Raw genomic sequence first — 18,813 nt, forward strand, 5'->3', positions numbered from 1 at the left:
TATGTGGCCTTTTGTATCTGGCTTCTTTCACTTAATATAATGTTTTCCAGGTTCATCCATGTTGTAACATGTATATACTTCATTCCTTTCTATGTCTGAATAATATTCCATTGTGTGACTATATCACATTTTGTTTGACAAGTTTAATGTGATTGTTAAATGAATGCTTGGATGATTTGCATGGAAGCTAGTTTCCCATCCCATTCTTCCTATAGGACCCAGTGGAATTGCCAGGTCATAGGGTAACCCTATGTTTGTTTAACTTTTTAAGGAGCTGCCAGACTGTTTGGCTCAATTTTTTTTAGATAAGAAGAATATATTCATGTACTATTTTTATACTTATGAATCAATTTTCAACTTACTTTTAAAATAGAACAGAAAGTATTACAGGGGATACTAAGAGTGTATACACAGTTCTGATTGCTTTCTCTGGAATTTGCCAGCTTCTGTACCTTCTGTTCCTTTTAATTTTTAATAAAGTCGATCAAAACAGTAGAAGAGCTACTTCTCTTCCATCAGAGTCTCTAAAAGAAAAGATGGAGAAGAACAGACTTGTTCTTCGTATCAATTTCTGATGTTTTCCTCCCAGTAAAATGTTATCTTCCTAGTTCTGATCTCAGAGCATGTTGATTGAAACTCAGTCCTGGCACTTGACACGTTCTGCCAAGTTTCTAGTAGTGTATATACCTTTCTCTTGCTGGACTGTGATGACCTTGAGAGCAGAGACTAAGTGGTAGACACAAAAGGAACTGTGCTATCCTAAAGAGAAAAGAACCACATTTTCACAACGCCTTGTGCTCATATCTGTACTGCCTGTAGAGCATATACTTAATATATACCTATTAAATATTGATTTGAATTATATTAATATCCTTAGACTTTTCAAGATCTTAAGAGTAAAATATTTTTCTGATCAAATCCTTAGTTCACTTTTCTGTCAAATGAAGTTTCTCATTCTGCTCTTTCCACCTAAAGAACTATAGTTTAAGGCAAGGTAAGAAATAACTTTTTTCTTTCTCTTTTTTTTTTTTTAACAAAACAAAAGCAAGCAGGACTAGTGGTAGGAATAGGATCGTTACATTACTTATTATGAAACTGTATTCTCTTAGGATATCCATAGGTCTGAGGGCAGAAGGTTGATAAAGAGCATTTGGGTGAAGATAAGAGAAATTATTTTCTAAGAATATATGTATATTATATATATATAATAAGAATTATATATATATGTAATATGTGTGTACATGCATATGTGTATATTTATATACACATATAAAATTATATGTAGAAGTATATATAGGGATCTACCTATTTAAAGGTAGATTTATCTATTCACATCTATGTATACATACACAAATATGCACTTCTTGGGCATTATCTCAATCTTCCCAGAAGCCCTAATATGTAGACAGTTTTATTTTCTCTATTTTATGGATAGGGAACTCTGAGGAACAGAGAACTTAAGAAATTTGATAACAGTTCTCCATTAGAAAAGAAAGGATACAGATTTTGATCCCAAGCAGTCTTCCCCATTGTCTGGCTAGCCTCTTCTTATAGAATAAGCATTTATTTTTATTGGACAAATCTTAGTTTGAATCCTAGCTCTTCTATTTAATAAGAATATGACTTTGGGATAAGTGATCCAGTTCTCTGTGAGCCTCCTTTCTACCTGGGGTAGTTGGTGAGTTGTCAGTGGAGTTCCTCATTCCATTTTAATTCCCTCTGCTTCTTCTTTGTGGCTCTGTCTCTGCAAACGTTACACAACCTGACAGTGGCAGGATATGAGAGTGATGGCAGATCTCAACTGAAACTTTTTGGAGTTTAGTTGTGTAACAAGCTATTTAACACATCCTTCTCTGGCCACGTTGACAACTTTTTTCTCAGCTTACTGAAAGACCACTGTTACTATGGACTTAATTCTGACCCAGTGGGAAATATCTTGGTAATATGAACTTGATGAGAGCTGGGAATGTGATTGTCACTCTAGTCTGCAATCAGTGAAGAAAGAATATCATACTCCAGAGTTGAGGAATGCATATTTCAGAAAGTGTGTATCCTAAAATCTTGACTAGTGCTAGTACATCTAGAGAAGACGACCAGGTGATCATGTGGGAACCATGTCAAAAAAGGAGTAGTTGGAACTGCAGAGCCCTTTTGGTGTAAGGAAAAGAAGAAGTAGATTTATTTTCATCTAGCTGTGGTATTTCTTGTGCTTCAGTGTTTGAATTAATGAATCTTATTCCTACTTCCCATGGAAATGGCAGCATTCCTTACAGGGCCCTATACTGCTTTTTCTGGAAGCCTATTTCTAATGTCAGACAAAAGATATAGTAACTGTATTTTTGAAAAACATTAGAGAATATGAGAGGCACAAATTTTTCTCTGTAAGAAGAAGAATCGTAGCTCATTAACCACTAGTTTTAATCTCATACCATTGATCCTATTGGAATTCCTTGGTATTAGTAGACACAAATAAAATATTTTCTGCTCCAAAAATCTACAGGAACTTTATTAAAATTGGAGAAACAGTATTTTCCAGTGCTTTGAACTGTTAGAAAAATAGGCTATCTTATGGCTAAGTCTAAATTGGGCTCATGATTACAGTTGACTACCAAAAAGTAAGAATGAGTCAACTTCCATGCACGGTGTCTTAGCCCCTTGTAGGGAACTCTGCAGCACACAGAGACTTCCATGATTGCTTTCCTTGGAGGGTCCATCAGGCATAAAAATATTAAGTACCCCTGTTGTTAATTGTAATTAAAAAAAAAAAGAATAACTCATGTCTTCCCTTTTGTGCATCCAGGAAAGCTTTGTTTTGGAATTTGGAGGCCCCAGCGGAAGAGGGCTAAGGGAATGTAGGCTTTCACTGAGTGCCTACAGGATGCTTCACACTGGGATGTAAATGATATGGTCCTTGGCCTTCAGGAGCCTGGATTAGAAGGAAATCGATCAATCAGTCAATAGCTATCTGAGATCCACTGAGAAAAGGGCTGCAATACAGCTGTAAACAAAGAACCATGAGAGCACAGAGGGTACAACTAACTGAGCAAGAATGATCAGAGAAGGCTTCAGGGGAGTGGTACATGAACCAGATTTGGGAGGACCAGGGAAGGTTGGATGGATGGGGAGAAGGGTATTTCAGCCAGAGAGAGCCCCTTGTGAAACCAGCCCCTGCCATACAGAAATGTGAAGAATGGAGCTGAGGGGAGGGAGGGCTGGTGGGATCTACAAAGTAAATGGTGCCAAGCGATAAAGATCCTTGAAGGTTGTGTGCAGGAGTCAGAGCTTTTATTCTTTAGGAGCAGGCCACTGTGAAGATTTGTGTGTAGATTTTAATGGTTTCACACATGTGATGGAGCAACCTTTGGTTCTATGGTCAGATAATTCGGAAACATTCCATACTATGTTCCTCTTTTGTGGAGTCAGTAAGTACATAACCACATTGAAGGCTCTGAAGTGATATGCCCTTTTAACTTGTTTAATATATGGTCAAATGTGTCTAAACACAGAACGCTTTTTATTTCTTTTACCTTGTAGTACCATGTAAGACATCTGATAGAGGGAAAGGAGGGAGGAACAACAGGCTTCTAGAAAAATGAAAGAACCTTGCTCACCAATCAGTATTTGGGGCTGGGGCCGGGGGAGGGAAGAGCAGCTGTTTCTTAAACCTGAAGAGAGCCCTGGACAAGGTATAAGGAAGTCTTCATTCTTATTCTGGCTTTGCTGTTAAATGTGATGTGTGCCTTTGGCTAGTTCACTGTTCTGAGACTCATCCTCAAGACACAGAAAATACTGCCTGGCTGCAAATTAGTTGGATACTGTGTTACATGCATTAGCTCATTAAATCCTCAGATCGCACCTGAAGTAAGATTCCCATTTCAGAGATAAGAAAACTGAGAATTGAGACATTAAAAGAAACTGTTCAAGGACACCTACTAGTTATTGAAGATCCTGATGTGGATGGGGGAGGGAGCATTTTCAGTGGAAGAAACAATTTAAAGACACAAACATGAAAAGGGGCAGGCAGTCTTCAAGGAACCATGTGTATTATAATCTGGTATGTTGCCCATTTGGAAGCACTAGGAGATAAGAATGGAAAAGGTAGGTTTGGGTCAGGTCATGGAGGACCTTTGAATGCCATGTTTTATTTGCACTTTATTCTGTAGCCTTTAGGGAGTCATTTTCCCACTTTTCAAATCATGCCTTAGAAATTTATCATTAAGTGTTTGCTGAATCTGAGAAGGTATATGCTTAAACATATGCCATTATTTTGTGTACCACTAAAGGAAAAAGATGCCCTATTGAAAGAGTGCTCTTAGACTTACTTAGACATTGATTTATAATCTGTCACTCTCTTGCATACACAAAATGGGAAAACATAAGTGAAATCCATTGATAAAGGATTCCTAAAATTTCTTGATACCCGATTCCAGTTTTGAATCACTTTTTAGCTTATTATCTATATTTTGCTGCCTAATAACTGTCCTCTGTGCCATCAAGAGTACTGATGGTGCTACATTTCTTGAAAGTTTCTTCATTGTCTTCATAATTTACTTCCAAGTCACTGACACATGTTTAATGCTGGCACGTTCTTGGTCTTACTGGAAGATCTTAACAAAAAGTCTTCTCAAAACTGCTAAAAGTCATATGTCTCCCTGTAATGGACTTTAGATTAATTGTTCAGAGTTTTACTTGTCCAGTCACACCACCAGAAATGACAAACAAGTATACCCTTGTTGACACCTGTGTCCTGACTACAGCTAGACTGTAACAAACATTCTGATTTTGATGTTAAAATAATTTTTTTTAAAAAAGAAAGGATTTTAGAACTAATGAAATGTGATAGTGTACTGAAGGTGAACCAGTATTCAGAAGTAAAGATTATGGACCCTAGACCCAAACTGCTTAGGTTCCAGCCCCAGCTCCTCCACTTACAAGCTCCGTGACCGTGGGGAGAAGTTTCTTCACCTCACTGAGTCTATTTCCTTATCTGTAAAATTGTGATAGTAATACCTTCCTTTTAGAGTTGTTGAGAAGAAAAACTGCAAAGTGCTTAGAATAGTGCCTGGTACTTATTAAGCACTATCTGCCTCTCTTTATATATGTGTGTGTATATATATCCCTTCTGCTGTTAATAACATCATTTTTGACAGAAGGAATCAACATGTATGGAGCATTTCAGTATATCTTCAGTGCTTGATCTTTGGGCCTATGTAATAGATGGAGAATGTTGAGACTCAGAGCAGCTCCTTTATAGCCTCACAGCTAATCAGTGGCAGTGACACCTGGAATTGGGACTTCTAGTTTGGCCCAGTGCTCTTTACATTGTTTTACATTGTCTTCCCTCCTCCTGGCTATGTCAGAAACATTGATACAAGGTTGTGGATCGTGCTTCGCAGTGCTAGCCCATGGTCAGAGTAAGTAGTGGTCTCAGAAAAGACGTTCACTATTGCCCCTTCTCTTGCCGTTCTGGAGTCAGCACCTTCCGCTGCCAGGTAGTTGTGTTTGCAGTTTAGGTATGTCCAAGCGTGATAGGACATCAGAATAATTCTGTCCCCAATACTGTAAGATTGGCCTGCTTCCTGTTCTTGAGAACCACTAGTTTTTCTGAAATGAGATTAATGCACAGGTGTTATTCACCCAGTGCATAAATGTCTACTAATATTAAAAATATAGGAAGGAAGCTGAATCTGGCATTCCAGACCAAGAAGTCTACCCTGTGACTAAAGAATGGGACATGTCAGGGCCTGTCTCCTCCCTGAAGAAGCCAGTAGCTTGCTCCCTGTCAAGTATATCTAAAGACTCTTGTGTTACCTGTTTCCAGGCATGCCTAGTTGACTATCAGTATTTCTGCTGTTCTTTGTCTAAGCGGAAAGAGAGGGAAAGAGGGGAGATGTCAACACAGAAGTCATGGGAAAACAAGAGACAGAAGTGGTTCTTCTCTCCTGTTCCTTATTGCCAGCCTCAGCTCTTCAGAATAAGCTTCTTCAGAACAGGCTGATTCTACTGCCACCTTATCTTTCCTCTATGGCATCCTTGGGGTGCACGGTGTAATTAATTATCTGGGAACCACATCTTTTTCTCTTTATTATATTTGGCTTTTCAGTGTCCCTTTTTTAACAGAACTGTAGGTCGTTAGACTGCACTTAGTTGCCTGACATGGAGATAGAAGACAAATACCAGCACGGGATACCAGGGCCCAACTGAGGCCCTGAAAACACACTTTCTTAGCAGCAATAAGTGACAGCTAACATACTGACACAAGAGTCTAAAATACAGATTCAGTTTCAGAACCAAAGGACTAGCCAAAGACAAGAAATAAACAAGAAATCTTGGCTCCACTGTTCAAAGCCAAGTCCAGAGACAGGGTGGTCTGAGGTCCCGCAGCATGTAACATTTCTCTCCAAGCTGCATTGCTCTAATGGGAATCTCTCAGAAACCTAGGTGTTTATAGCCAGATGCTTTTTCTAGGAAGGTAGAGGCCATTCTTGGACAGGTAACTGTGTTTAGCTTAACTTGATGTCGTCGTGTGTGGTTGTGGCTGCAAAACTGCTTCAGGTTAGAGCCTCCTGGTTTGAGTCCTAGCTTTGCTGCCTGAAGCTATGCATCTTCGGCAGATGTACTTTGTCTGTTAACCTTCTACATCTACAAATGTGTCTGTTAACACATCCACAAAATGGGGAGGAAGATAATACATATCACAGGCCCATTACATTAAGAAATTATATAATGTAAGGTCAGTGTAAGGCATTTAGCTTATACAGTAAGCAGTAAACTACTTGATGTGGTCTGTACTGCCTTCCAAATTCAGTCTCATACTACACTGCCCATTGTTTACTACCATTCAGCCACAGTGGCCTCTTCTTTTCTTTGAAAGAGCCGAGTTCTTCCCCACGTCAGGGCTTTTGCACTTGTCTTTCCTTGGAATGTCTCACCCTTCTCCTCCCCACTTGCACAGCTCTGGCTCCTCATCCTCCTGATGTCAGCTGGTATCTTCAAGGAGCATAGCAAGGTGGTTAGAAGCATGGGCTCTGCTCTTACAGCACTCAACTATGTTTTCTACCTTTATCTTGCATCTACCTACCACTTCAGCATTTTAGTAAAAATAAAAATAATAATAATAATAAAGGGAGGAATGTGGGATCCACATATAAATCAAGTATAAAAATCAAATGAATATTCATATTTGACCTGAATGTTTATAGTTCATAATGCGTGATAAAAACCGAAAGTTTCTGTGATGAATGCCCTTGCACTGTTCACCATGTAAGAACTTATTCACTATGTAAGAATTCGTTCACCATGTAAGAACTTGTTCGTTATGCGTCAGAAGATTGGAGACTGACGAGAATTAGGCTTGAGATGGATTAATGATTGTGCATTGAGCATTGACCCCCCTATACAGAATTTTATTGTTGTTAACAACCATTTGATCAATAAATATGAGAGATGCCCTCTCAAAAAAAAAAAAGCATGGGCTCTGGATTCAAATCCTTTCTCTACCTTGCTGGCTCAGACCTTGGGCAAGGTACTTCTCTGTCCCACTTTCTTCAACTGTACAATGGAGTAATGTCTATTTCATTAGGTTGTGAGACTTAAATGAATTGCTATATGTAAAGCACTTAAAATAGTACTCAGCATTTAGGAAAGCTCTGTGGAAGTGGTTGTTATTATTGTGAAATGTCCATATCTCACAGATACCTTCCTTGATCAGTTTATCTAGAGTTTCCCAAACCACTGTAATTATTTATTGTGATTTCTGATACATTTGGATATATTTCTGCTGTTTTACTTCATGTTGTTTATCCTGCTTTCTGTCCTCCCTTCCATTAAATTCATTTGGTTTCTTTCACTTCTCTTCCTCTTCTGTGTTTGGAATTTACACATTCTATTTCTATTATTTAATAGCCTGCCTTGCATTTTTTTAATAAGTTCTTTACTTGAAGTCTAAAGTAAAGCATCTCTTGCGTCCTTAGAATTCAAGGTCCTGAGACATTCATGCTTTAATTCTGCTTGCTGCCTTCATTTTCATCTTCATTGTTGTCTAGTCTTTTGATTCCAACTCATGTTTTCCATTTCCCAAATTAGTTGTCATTACTGTTGTACACTGTCAGCTCCTTAGACACCCCCATTCACCGATTTCTTTTGCTGTATTGGATACACATTGTTGGTTAGAAGGATAAAATGACCACAACTGTGGAAGGTAAGAGTACAAACCAGGAATGCAGTGTATCTTAGCAAAACATCTATCATTAATGCCACTATTGAAGACTGAAGATTCATGAAGCACATCTGATTGTCACCTGGTATTTAGGTACTGTCTTATATCTGATCATATTAAAATAATTCAATTGACAGTTATGCTCCCACTGTGCGATAACTTCAATAGAATGTACAAATGATGCAGCAGAGTAAAAGAAGGTTCCTGCCTTTGAAGAAGCCTGTACTTTATCCATGAATAATAAAAACTAGTATTTACTCATCAAAAATATCTAGTAAACACCTACTATATATGAACTCATATCCTGGACACTGGGCCTGAAACTGAGTAAGACAGGCAAGGTGCTCATCATGGTGCTTACATTCAGAGGGCTGGGAGGGGCAGTGAAAGCAAAATTAAAGCACAGACAGGGGTGGGTGGGTAGGAAATGTGTATGTATGGGGTACAGTTGGAAGTAACATAGGGAAGGCCTCTGGGAAATTGACTTCTGGGCCAAAAGTAAAAGGAGACAAGAGACACAACCATGTGGTTGTCTGCAGCAGCGATTTCAGAGAGAAGAAACTGTGAGGGCAAAGGCTCGCGGTTGGAAGAGCATTTGGAGGCCCAGGAAGGGGGCGTGTGCTAGGAGAGGACGTCAGCGAGGTAGTGGGGGAATAGCAACAGACCCTTGTGAGGAATTTCATATCAGCTGGGAGAGGTAAGAGTGAAATAAGCATTCCAAAGGAATGAATTGGGTAGGTAATTGAATAAAATATGATTTGAGTGCCTTAAACACTTCATAATATATATATATATATTTTTGAGATGGCATCTCTCATATTTATTGATCAAATGGTTGTTAACAACAATAAAATTCTGTATAGGGGGGTCAGTGCTCAATGCACAGTCATTAATCCATCTCAAGCCTAGTTCTCTTCAGTCTCCAATCTTCTGAAGCATAACGAACAAGTTCTTACATGGTGAATGAATTCTTACATAGTGAATAAGTTCTTACATGGTGAACAGTACAAGGGCAGTCATCACAGAAACTTTCGGTTTGGATCACGCATTATGAACTATAAACAATCAGGTCAAATATGAATATTCGTTTGATTTTTATACTTGATTTATATGTGGATCCCACATTCCTCCCTTTATTATTATTATTATTATTATTTTTAATAAACTGCTGAAGTGGTAGGTAGATGCAAGATAAAGGTAGAAAACATAGTTTAGTGTTGTAAGAGAGCAATTGTAGATGATCAGGTGTGTGCCTGTAGACTATGTGCTAATCCGAGCTAGACAAGGGCAATAAAACATCCACGGATGCAGAAGCTTTCTCTCAACACAGGGGGGTGGGGTGAGGTTCTAAGCTTCACCACTGTTGTTCCCCAGTTTCTCACCTGATGGCCCCCCTGTGACTGTGCCTGTCTTAGGTTGTTCCTCCCTTGAGGAATCTTACCTGTCTCTGGCTAACCAGTCATCTTCCGGGGCCATACAGGGAAATGTAAAGTTGGTAAGTGAGAGAGAAGCCATATTGTTTGAAAAGGTTAGCTTTTTACTTTTTTGCAGATTTATGCCCTGTGGCTTCTATGCCCAGCACTTGTCTCGAGGTATCTTTACCACCTGGAGGAATTATGATACTCGGTAAATTCGATATGAGGCACGAATTCTATTTAAGGGTTGTAATTAGGAAGGAAGAAGAAAAGCTATAGAGGTAGCATATGGAAGAAAACATGGGAGGATTGATTATTTCTTTGACATATCTTCTTGTAGAGTACCTTAAGTATGTATAGGTTTTAAACTACTAACTAACTTGTGCACACATATTAACATAATAGGAATACGGTGACATAAACAAAGCAAATCTATAATTACCAGCCATCTCCAGTGAAGCCAAGAAAACCATTTAGGCACCCTAGGCATTTGTGAAAATTAGTCTATGATATGATGGATATTGTCCAACTGTACTTGAACAGTCTGAGAGAAGTCAGACAAATTAAAGCAACCCATTTCTGGGATCTATTCACATCCCATATGTTCTTTTAACCGTAGATAGTCTATAGTCGTAAGATTTTGGAGCACTACAACTTGCACCCCTCCCAACTCCTGGTTGAGTTCCAACAGTGCAGATCCAGTCAAATTCGTTGTCTCACTGTATGCACATGCCAGCCTAGACATCTCCCTCCTCATTCCAATGGCAATTCCAGGAAGTGGTGAGGTGGACGCAGCCACAACCGCAGCATTGCCCGGATCCCTGTGGAGGCTTTTTGATGATCATCCCCCGGCATGAGTCCTCCAGAGAGTGCTGATGCCGGAAGCTCCTCCTCATATCGTATCTTAGTTCATTTTCTGGGTAGCCAAGCTAGGCCTTGATCTTCTGCATAGAAACAAACAGACTCTTTGTCCACACTTTGACATGCCCTCTATACCACTGTGTAGAATTCATTGGAGATCAGCACACAGGAACTGCTTTTTTTTTTTATCTTTAATCTACACTTACATGAAGAATACTATGTTTACTATGCTCTCCCCTATATCAGGTCTCCCCTAAAAACCACATTACGGTCACTGTCCATCAGCATAGCAAAATGTAGAATCACTACTTGTCCTCTCTGTGTTATACAGCCCTCCCTCCCCTTTCTCCCTCCCCCCCATGCATGCTAATCTTAATACCCCCCTTCTTCTCCCCCCCCTTATTCCCCCCTGCCCACCCATCCTCCCCAGTTCCTTTCCCTTTGGTACCTGTTAGTCCATTTTTGGGTTCTGTAATTCCACTGCTGTTTTGTTCCTTCAGTTTTTCCTTTGTTCTTATACTCCTCAGATGAGTGAAATCATTTGGTATTTCTCTTTCTCCACTTGGCTTATTTCACTGAGCATAATACTCTCCAGCTCCATCCATGTTGCTGCAAATGGTAGGATTTTTCCTCTTCTTATGACTGAGTAGTATTCCATTGTGTATATGTACCACATCTTCTTTATCCATTCATCTACTGATGGACATTTAGGTTGCTTCCAATTCTTGGCTATTGTAAATAGCGCTGCAATAAACATAGGGGTGCATCTGTCTTTCTCAAACTTGATTGCTGCGTTCTTAGGGTAAATTCCTAGGAGTGGAATTCCTGGGTCAAATGGTAGGTCTGTTTTGAGCATTTTGATGAACCTCCATACTGCTTTCCACAATGGTTGGACTAATTTACATTCCCACCAGCAGTGTAGGAGGGTTCCCCTTTCTCCACAGCCTCGCCAACATTTGTTGTTGTTTGTCTTTTGGATGGCAGCCATCCTTACTGGTGTGAGGTGATACCTCATTGTAGTTTTAATTTGCATTTCTCTGATAATTAGCGATGTGGAGCATCTTTTCATGTGTCTGTTGGCCATCTGTATTTCCTTTTTAGAACACTGTTCAGTTCCTCTGCCCATTTTTTAATTGGGTTATTTGTTTTTTTGTTTGTTGAGGCGTGTGAGTTCTTTATATATTCTGGACGTCAAGCCTTTATCGGATCTGTCATTTTCAAATATATTCTCCCATACTGTAGGGTTCCTTTTTGTTCTATTGATGGTGTCTTTCGCTGTACAGAAACTTTTCATCTTAATGTAGTCCCACTTGCTCATTTTTGCTGTTGTTTTCCTTGCCCGGGGAGATATGTTCAAGAAGAGGTCACTCATGTTTATGTCTCAGAGGTTTTTGCCTATGTTTTTTTCCAAGAGTTTAATGGTTTCATGACTTACATTCAGGTCTTTGATCCATTTTGAGTTTACCTTTGTATATGGGGTTAGACAAAGGTCCAGTTTCATTCTCCTACATGTAGCTGTCCAGTTTTGCCAGCACCATCTGTTGAAGAGACTGTCATTTTGCCATTGTATGTCCATGGCTCCTTTATCAAATATTAATTGACCATATATGTTTGGGTTAATTTCTGGAGTCTCTATTCTGTTCCACTGGTCTGTGGCTCTGTTCTTGTGCCAGTACCAAATTGTCTTGATTACTATGGCTTTGTAGTAGAGCTTGAAGTTGGGGAGTGAGATCCCCCCTACTTTATTCTTCTTTCTCAGGATTGCTTTGGCTATTCGGGGTCTTTGGTGTTTCCATATGAATTTTTGAATTATTTGTTCCAATTCATTGAAGAATGGTAATTTGCTGGTAATTTGATAGGGATTGCATCAAATCTGTATATTGCTTTAGGCAGGTTGGCCATTTTGACAATATTAATTCTTCCTAGCCAAGAGCATGGGATGAGTTCCCATTTGTTAGTGTCCCCTTTAATTTGTCTTAAGAGTGACTTGTAGTTTTCAGAGTATAAGTCTTTCACTTCTTCAGTTAGGTTTATTCCTAGGTATTTTATTCTTTTTGATGCAATTGTGAATGGAATTGTTTTCCTGATTTCTCTTTCTATTGGTTCATTGTTAGTGTATAGGAAAGCTACAGATTTCTGTGTGTTAATTTTGTATCCTGCAACTTTGCTGTATTCCGATATCAGTTCTAGTAGTTTTGGAGTGGAGTCTTTAGGGTTTTTTATGTACAGTATCATATCATCTGCAAATAGTGACAGTTTAACTTCTTCTTTACCAATCTGGATTCCTTGTATTTCTTTGTTTTGTCTGATTGCCGTGGCTGGACCTCCAGTACTATGTTAAATAACAGTGGGGAGAGTGGGCATCCCTGTCTGGTTCCTGATCTCAGAGGAAATGCTTTCAGCTTCTCGCTGTTCAGTATAATGCTGGCTGTGGGTTTATCATATATGGCCTTTATTATGTTGAGGTACTTGCCCTCTATTCCCATTTTGCTGAGAGTTTTTATCATGAATGGATGTTGAATTTTGTCAAATGCTTTTTCAGCATCTATGGAGATGATCATGTGGTTTTTGTCTTTCTTTTACTTGATGTGGTGGATGATGCTGATGGATTTTCGAATGTTGTACCATCCTTGCATCCCTGGGATGAATCCCACTTGGTCATGGTGTATGATCCTTTTGATATACTGTTGAATTCTGTTTGCTAATATTTTATTGAGTATTTTTGCATCTACATTCATCAGGGATATTGGTCTGTCATTTTCTTTTTTGGTGGGGTCTTTGCCTGGTTTTGGTATTAGGGTGATGTTTGCTTCATAGAATGAGTTTGGGAGTGTTCCCTCCTCTTCTATTTTTTGGAACACTTTAAGGAGAATGGGTATTATGTCTTCTCTGTGTGTCTGATAAAATTCCGAGGTAAATCCGTCCGGCCCCGGGGTTTTGTTCTTGGGTAGTTTTTTGATTACCGTTTCAATTTCTTTGCTCGTAATTGGTTTGTTTAACTTTTGTGTTTCTTCCTTGGTCAGTCTTGGAAGGTTGTATTTTTCTAGGAAGTTGTCCATTTCTTTAGGTTTTCCAGCTTGTTGGCATATAGGTTTCCATAGTAGTCTTTAATAATTCTTTGTATTTCTGTGGAGTCTGTCGTGATTTTTCCATTCTCATTTCTGGTTCTGTTGATTTGTGTTGATTCTCTTTTTCTCTTAATAAGTTTGGCTAGAGGCTTATCTATTTTGTTTATTTTCTCAAAGAACCAGCTCTTGGTTTCGTTGATCTTTGCTATTGTTTTATTCTTCTCAATTTTGTTTATTTCTTCTCTGATCTTTATTATGTCCCTCCTTCTGCTGACTTTAGGCCTCATTTGTTCTTCTTTTTCCAGTTTCGATAGTTGTGATGTTAGACTATTCATTTGGGATTGTTCTTCCTTCTTCAGGTGTGCCTGGATTGCTATATACTTTCCTCTTAAGACTGCTTTCGTTGCATCCCACAGAAGTTGGGGCTTTGTGTTGTTGTTGTCATTTGTTTCTATATATTCCTTGATCTCTATTTTGATTTTTCATTGATCCATTGATTATTTAGAAGCATGTTGTTAAGTCTCCATGTGTTTGTGAGCCTTTTTGTTTTCTTTGTAGAATTTATTTCTACTTTTATACCTTTGTGGTCTGAAAAATTGGTTGGTAGCATTTCAATATTTTGGAATTTACTGAGGCTCGTTTTGTGAGCTAGTATGTGGCCTATTCTGGAGAATGTTCCATGTGCACTTGAGAAGAATGTATATCCTGTTGCTTTTGGATGTAGAGTTCTATAGATGTCTGTTAGGTCCATCTGTTCTAGTGTGTTGTTCAATACCTGTGTGTCCTTACTTATTTTCTGCCCGGTGGATCTATCCTTTGGGGTGAGTGGTGTGTTGAAGTCTCCTAAGATGAATGCATTGCAGTCTATTTCCCTCTTTAGTTCTGTTAGTATTTGTTTCACGAATACTGGTGCTCCTGTGTTGGGTGCATATATATTTAGAATGGTTATATCCTCTTGTTGGACTGAGCCCTTTATCATTATGTAGTGTCCTTCTTTATCTCTTGTTACTTTCTTTGTTTTGAAGTCTATTTTGTCTGATATTAGTACTGCAACCCCTGCTTTCTTCTCGCTGTTGTTTGCCTGAAATAATGTTTTTCCATCCTTTGACTTTTAGTCTGTGCTTGTCTTTGGGTTTGAGGTGAGTTTCTTGTAAGCAGCATATAGATGGATCTTGCTTTTTTATCCATTCTATTACTCTATGTCTTTTGATTGGTGCATTCAGTCCATTTACATTTAGGGTGACTATTGAGAGATATGTACTTATTGCCATTGCAGGCTTTAGATTCGTGGTTACCAAAGGTTCAAGGTTAGCTTCTTTAGTATCTTACTGCCTAACTTAGCTTGCTTATTGAGCTGTTATATACACTGTCTGGAGATTCTTTTCTTCTCTCCCTTCTTATTCCTCCTCCTCCATTCTTCGTATGTTGTATGTTTTGTTCTGTGCTCTTTTTAGGGGTGCTCCCATCTAGAGCAGTCCCTGTAAGATGCCCTGTGGAGGTGGTTTGTGGGAAGCAAATTCCCTCAGCTTTTGCATGTCTGGGAATTGTTTTATCTCTCCTTCATATTTAAATTATAATCGTGCTGGATACAGTATCCTTGGTTCAAGGCCCTTCTGTTTAATTGCATTAAATATATCATGCCATTCTCTTCTGGCCTGTAGGGTTTCTGTCAAGAAGTCTGATGTTAGCCTGATGGGTTTTCCTTTATAGGTGACCTTTTTCTCTCTAGCTGCCTTTAAAACTCTTTCCTTGTCCTTGATCCTTGCCATTTTAATTACTGTGTGTCTTGGTGTTGTCCTCCTTGGATCCTTTCTGTTGGGGGTTCTGTGTAATTCCATGGTCTGTTCGATTATTTCCTCCCCCAGTTTGGGGAAGTATTCAGCAATTATTTCTTCAAAGAGACTTTCTGTCCCTTTTCCTCTTTCTTCTTCTTCTGGTATCCCTATAATACGAATATTATTCCTTTTGTATTGGTCACATAGTTCTCTTAGTGTTGTTTCATTCCTGGAGATCCTTTTATCTCTCTCTATGTCAGCTTCTATACGTTCCTGTTCTCTGGCTTCTATTCCTTCAATGGCCTCTTGCATCTTATCCATTCTGCTTATAAATCCTTCCAGGATTTGTTTCACTTCTGTGATCTCCTTCCTGACATCTGTGATCTCCCTCCGGACTTCATCCCATTGCTCTTGCTTTTTTCTCTGCATCTCATCCCATTGCTCTTGCATTTTTCTCTGCATCTCTGTCAGCATGTTCATGGTTTTTATTTTGAATTCTTTTTCAGGAGCACTGGTTAGGTCTGTCTCCTTCTCAGGTGTTGTCTCTGTGATCTTTGTCTGCCTGTAGTTTTGCCTTTTCATGGTGATAGAGATAGTTTGCAGAGCTGGTACGAGTGACAGCTGGAAGAGCTTTCCTTCTTGTTGGTTTGTGGCCTTCCTCTCCTGGGAGAATAGCCACCTCTAGTGGCTTATGCTTGGCAACTGTGAGCAGACAGGGCTTCTGCTTCCTGCCCGGCTGCTCTGGAGTTTATCTCCGCTGTTGCAGTGGGCGTGGCCTGGCTGGGGCTGCTCCTCCAAAATGGTGGAGCCCTGTTGGAGGGGGAGCGGCCGGGAGGCTATTTATCTCTGTAATGGGCCTCTGTGCTCCCTGTTGCCCAGGGGGTTAGAGTGCCCAGAGATCCCCAGATTCCCTGCCTCTGGGCTAAGTGTCCTGTCCTGCCCCTTTAAGACTTCCAAAAAGCACTCTCCAAACCAAAAGAACAACAGCAACAACGAAAGAGCTAAAGAAAAAAAAGGAAAAAACGCGCGATTTTCTTTGTCCTCAGGCGCCGGTCTCAGGCACCCGCTCACCGGCCTTACTGCCCTGTTTCCCTGGTATTGGGGTCCCTGTCCCTTTAAGGCTTCCAAAAAGCACTCGCCAAAAAAAAGGAAAAAAACCGCTCTGGTTTCTTTCCACCCACCGGGAGCTGGGGAGAGGGGCGCTCGGGTCCCCCCGGGCCGGGGCTTATATCTTACCCCCTTCGCAAACGCTGGGTTCTCGCAGGTGTGGATGTGCTCTGGATGTTGTCCTGTGTCCTCTGGTCTCTATTTTAGGAAGTTGTCTTTGTTATATTTTCATAATTCTACGTGGTTTTGGGAGGAGAGTTCCTCTGCTCTACTCATGATGCCATCCTGGCTCCGCCCCACTTCATAATATATTTTTATGTATGACTAGAAAGATGATTTATCTTGCAAGATTTTGAAGTTTTTCATCCTTAAGTTTTGCAGTAGGAGAATTTCCAGTTCCGGTAACGGTCAAGTAGCATGCGTCAGACTAAATCTCCTGCAGAAGAAGAAATACAAAACATGTAGAAACAATTATTTGAAGTCACTGAAGAGCAACCAGAAGAGGCAAAAACTAGGGAGGGTTTGACTCTTAAAAATAAGGGAAAGACACTGGTGGGCAGCCACAGCCATACGACTCTCCCTCTGAGGGTACTGTTCCCCAGTATGCGTGAGACAGAGTAGCTGAAACTCAAATGGAAAGCCATCTTCTTGGCCTGAAGTGTCGCAACCCTTCAGGGGCCGAGGCAAGACGCCCAAGGTCTTGATTCTTCTCTAGGCTTTATTGTCTAATCTCTCGCGGCGGTTACAGCAGTTGTCGGGAAGCTCTCCTCCCTCCCGGCGGGCTTCCTTATATTCAGTCACCCAACCAATCCGGGACGGTATCATGCGTGACCTTTAAGCGGATAGGTGTCACGCACCACTCTAAGCGGGCAGCACGAGCTGTGCACGGGTACGAAAGTCTGCTGGGCCAATCCCCAACAGGGAAGAGGGGAAAGGGTGGTGAGCAGGAAGCAGGCGCCATCTTTAGGGCATTGTCCAGCTAGAGTGGGGCTCAGCCTCGGCCGTAGGCCGGGCCCCCACATGAAGAGTTTGTGATTGACAAAATGACCAGAAATTGAAAGGGAAAATCCTAAAAGAGGGGAACAACAGAATCTGCGCGTAAGCGATCCTCAGTCATTCGGTTGACCTCCGAACTGAGTGTCAGGGCCCCCAGGGAGGAGACAGGAGCTCAGAGAGACTCTGATGAATTGTGTTAGTGTCCATGGCAAAAAATGGAGATAATAGGTGAACAGGTGGGAAATTTCAGTAGAGGTTTGGAAATTGGGGGTTGGGGGGCATGAGGGGACAAAACAAAAGGAAATTCTAGAACTGAAAAATACAGTATGAAATAAAAATTAATTGGTGTGATTAACAGAACATTGAAGAAAAAAGATAGGAGCAGGCAACATGACATGAGGTGAAGAGAAACTATTTAAACCAAAGCACAGGAAGAAATATTGAAAAGAAAATGAAAAGCTCAGCGACTTGTGGGATAGTCCCAAGAAATGTGACATATGTGTAACTGGAGTTCCAGAAGAAGGGAAGGGAAAAGGAGGGGAGAAGGGGACAGAAAAAGTGTTTGAGGGAATATTAGCTGCAATGTTGCCGAATTTGACCACAAACAGCCCCTGACAGATCCTGGAAGCTCAGCTAATTCCAAGAAGGATAAACACAAAGGAAAGCATACTTAGGCATATCATGGCCAAACTACTGAAAAACAAAGATTTTTTTAAAATCTTAGAAGCAGCCAGAGGGGACGGACACACACACACTGCCAGAATGACAGCCAACTTTTGTCAGAAACAATGGACGCCAGAAGATAATGTAATAATATCTCCACAGCCCTGAAGAAGAATATCATCCCAGAATCTATATATAATAAAATTTTCTTCTTTATACATAAGGACAAAATAAAGGCCCTGTCATATTAAAAACAAAAACAGAATATTTGTTAACAGAAAATTTGATCCACAATAAAAGAAATGCTATAAGAAATCATTCAGGCTGTAGTAAATTGATACCAAATGAAAAGTTAATTCTATAGGAAGGGAGGAAGGGTGGGTATAGAAAATGATAAATATGTGACTAAATCTAAAAAAGTTCATTGACTTTTTTTTAATTGACTTTTTATACTAAAAATTACAATGTAGTGTTTATAACATGAAAGCAAAATATGTGTGTACACAGAATGTGCAAAGGGTGGAATGGGGTGTAAATGGTATTTGAAGTTTCTTGCATTATAATTTAAAGTAATATAGTATTAATTCAAGATATACTATGATGAATTCAGGATGTATATTATAATCCCCAGAACAGACACTAAAGAAGGAAAGGAGGGAGGGAGCGGAAAGGAGGGGAAGACAATGAAAGCCTAAAAAAAAAAAATAAGA

At 39.9% G+C, this 18,813-nt stretch overlaps 2 protein-coding genes across 7 annotated transcripts in view; both read left to right on the forward strand.

Annotated features, from left to right (window-relative positions):
- The window catches only part of NARS2 (asparaginyl-tRNA synthetase 2, mitochondrial), a 193,663-nt gene that overhangs the window by 171,039 nt on the left and 3,811 nt on the right, over positions 1-18,813 (forward strand). The gene's annotated exons all lie outside the window — the stretch shown is intronic.
- The window catches only part of GAB2 (GRB2 associated binding protein 2), a 180,052-nt gene that overhangs the window by 18,125 nt on the left and 143,114 nt on the right, over positions 1-18,813 (forward strand). The gene's annotated exons all lie outside the window — the stretch shown is intronic.

This window comes from Manis javanica, chromosome 11, assembly GCF_040802235.1.
Source record: "Manis javanica isolate MJ-LG chromosome 11, MJ_LKY, whole genome shotgun sequence".
In the NCBI taxonomy this organism is placed as follows: Eukaryota; Metazoa; Chordata; class Mammalia; order Pholidota; family Manidae; genus Manis; species Manis javanica.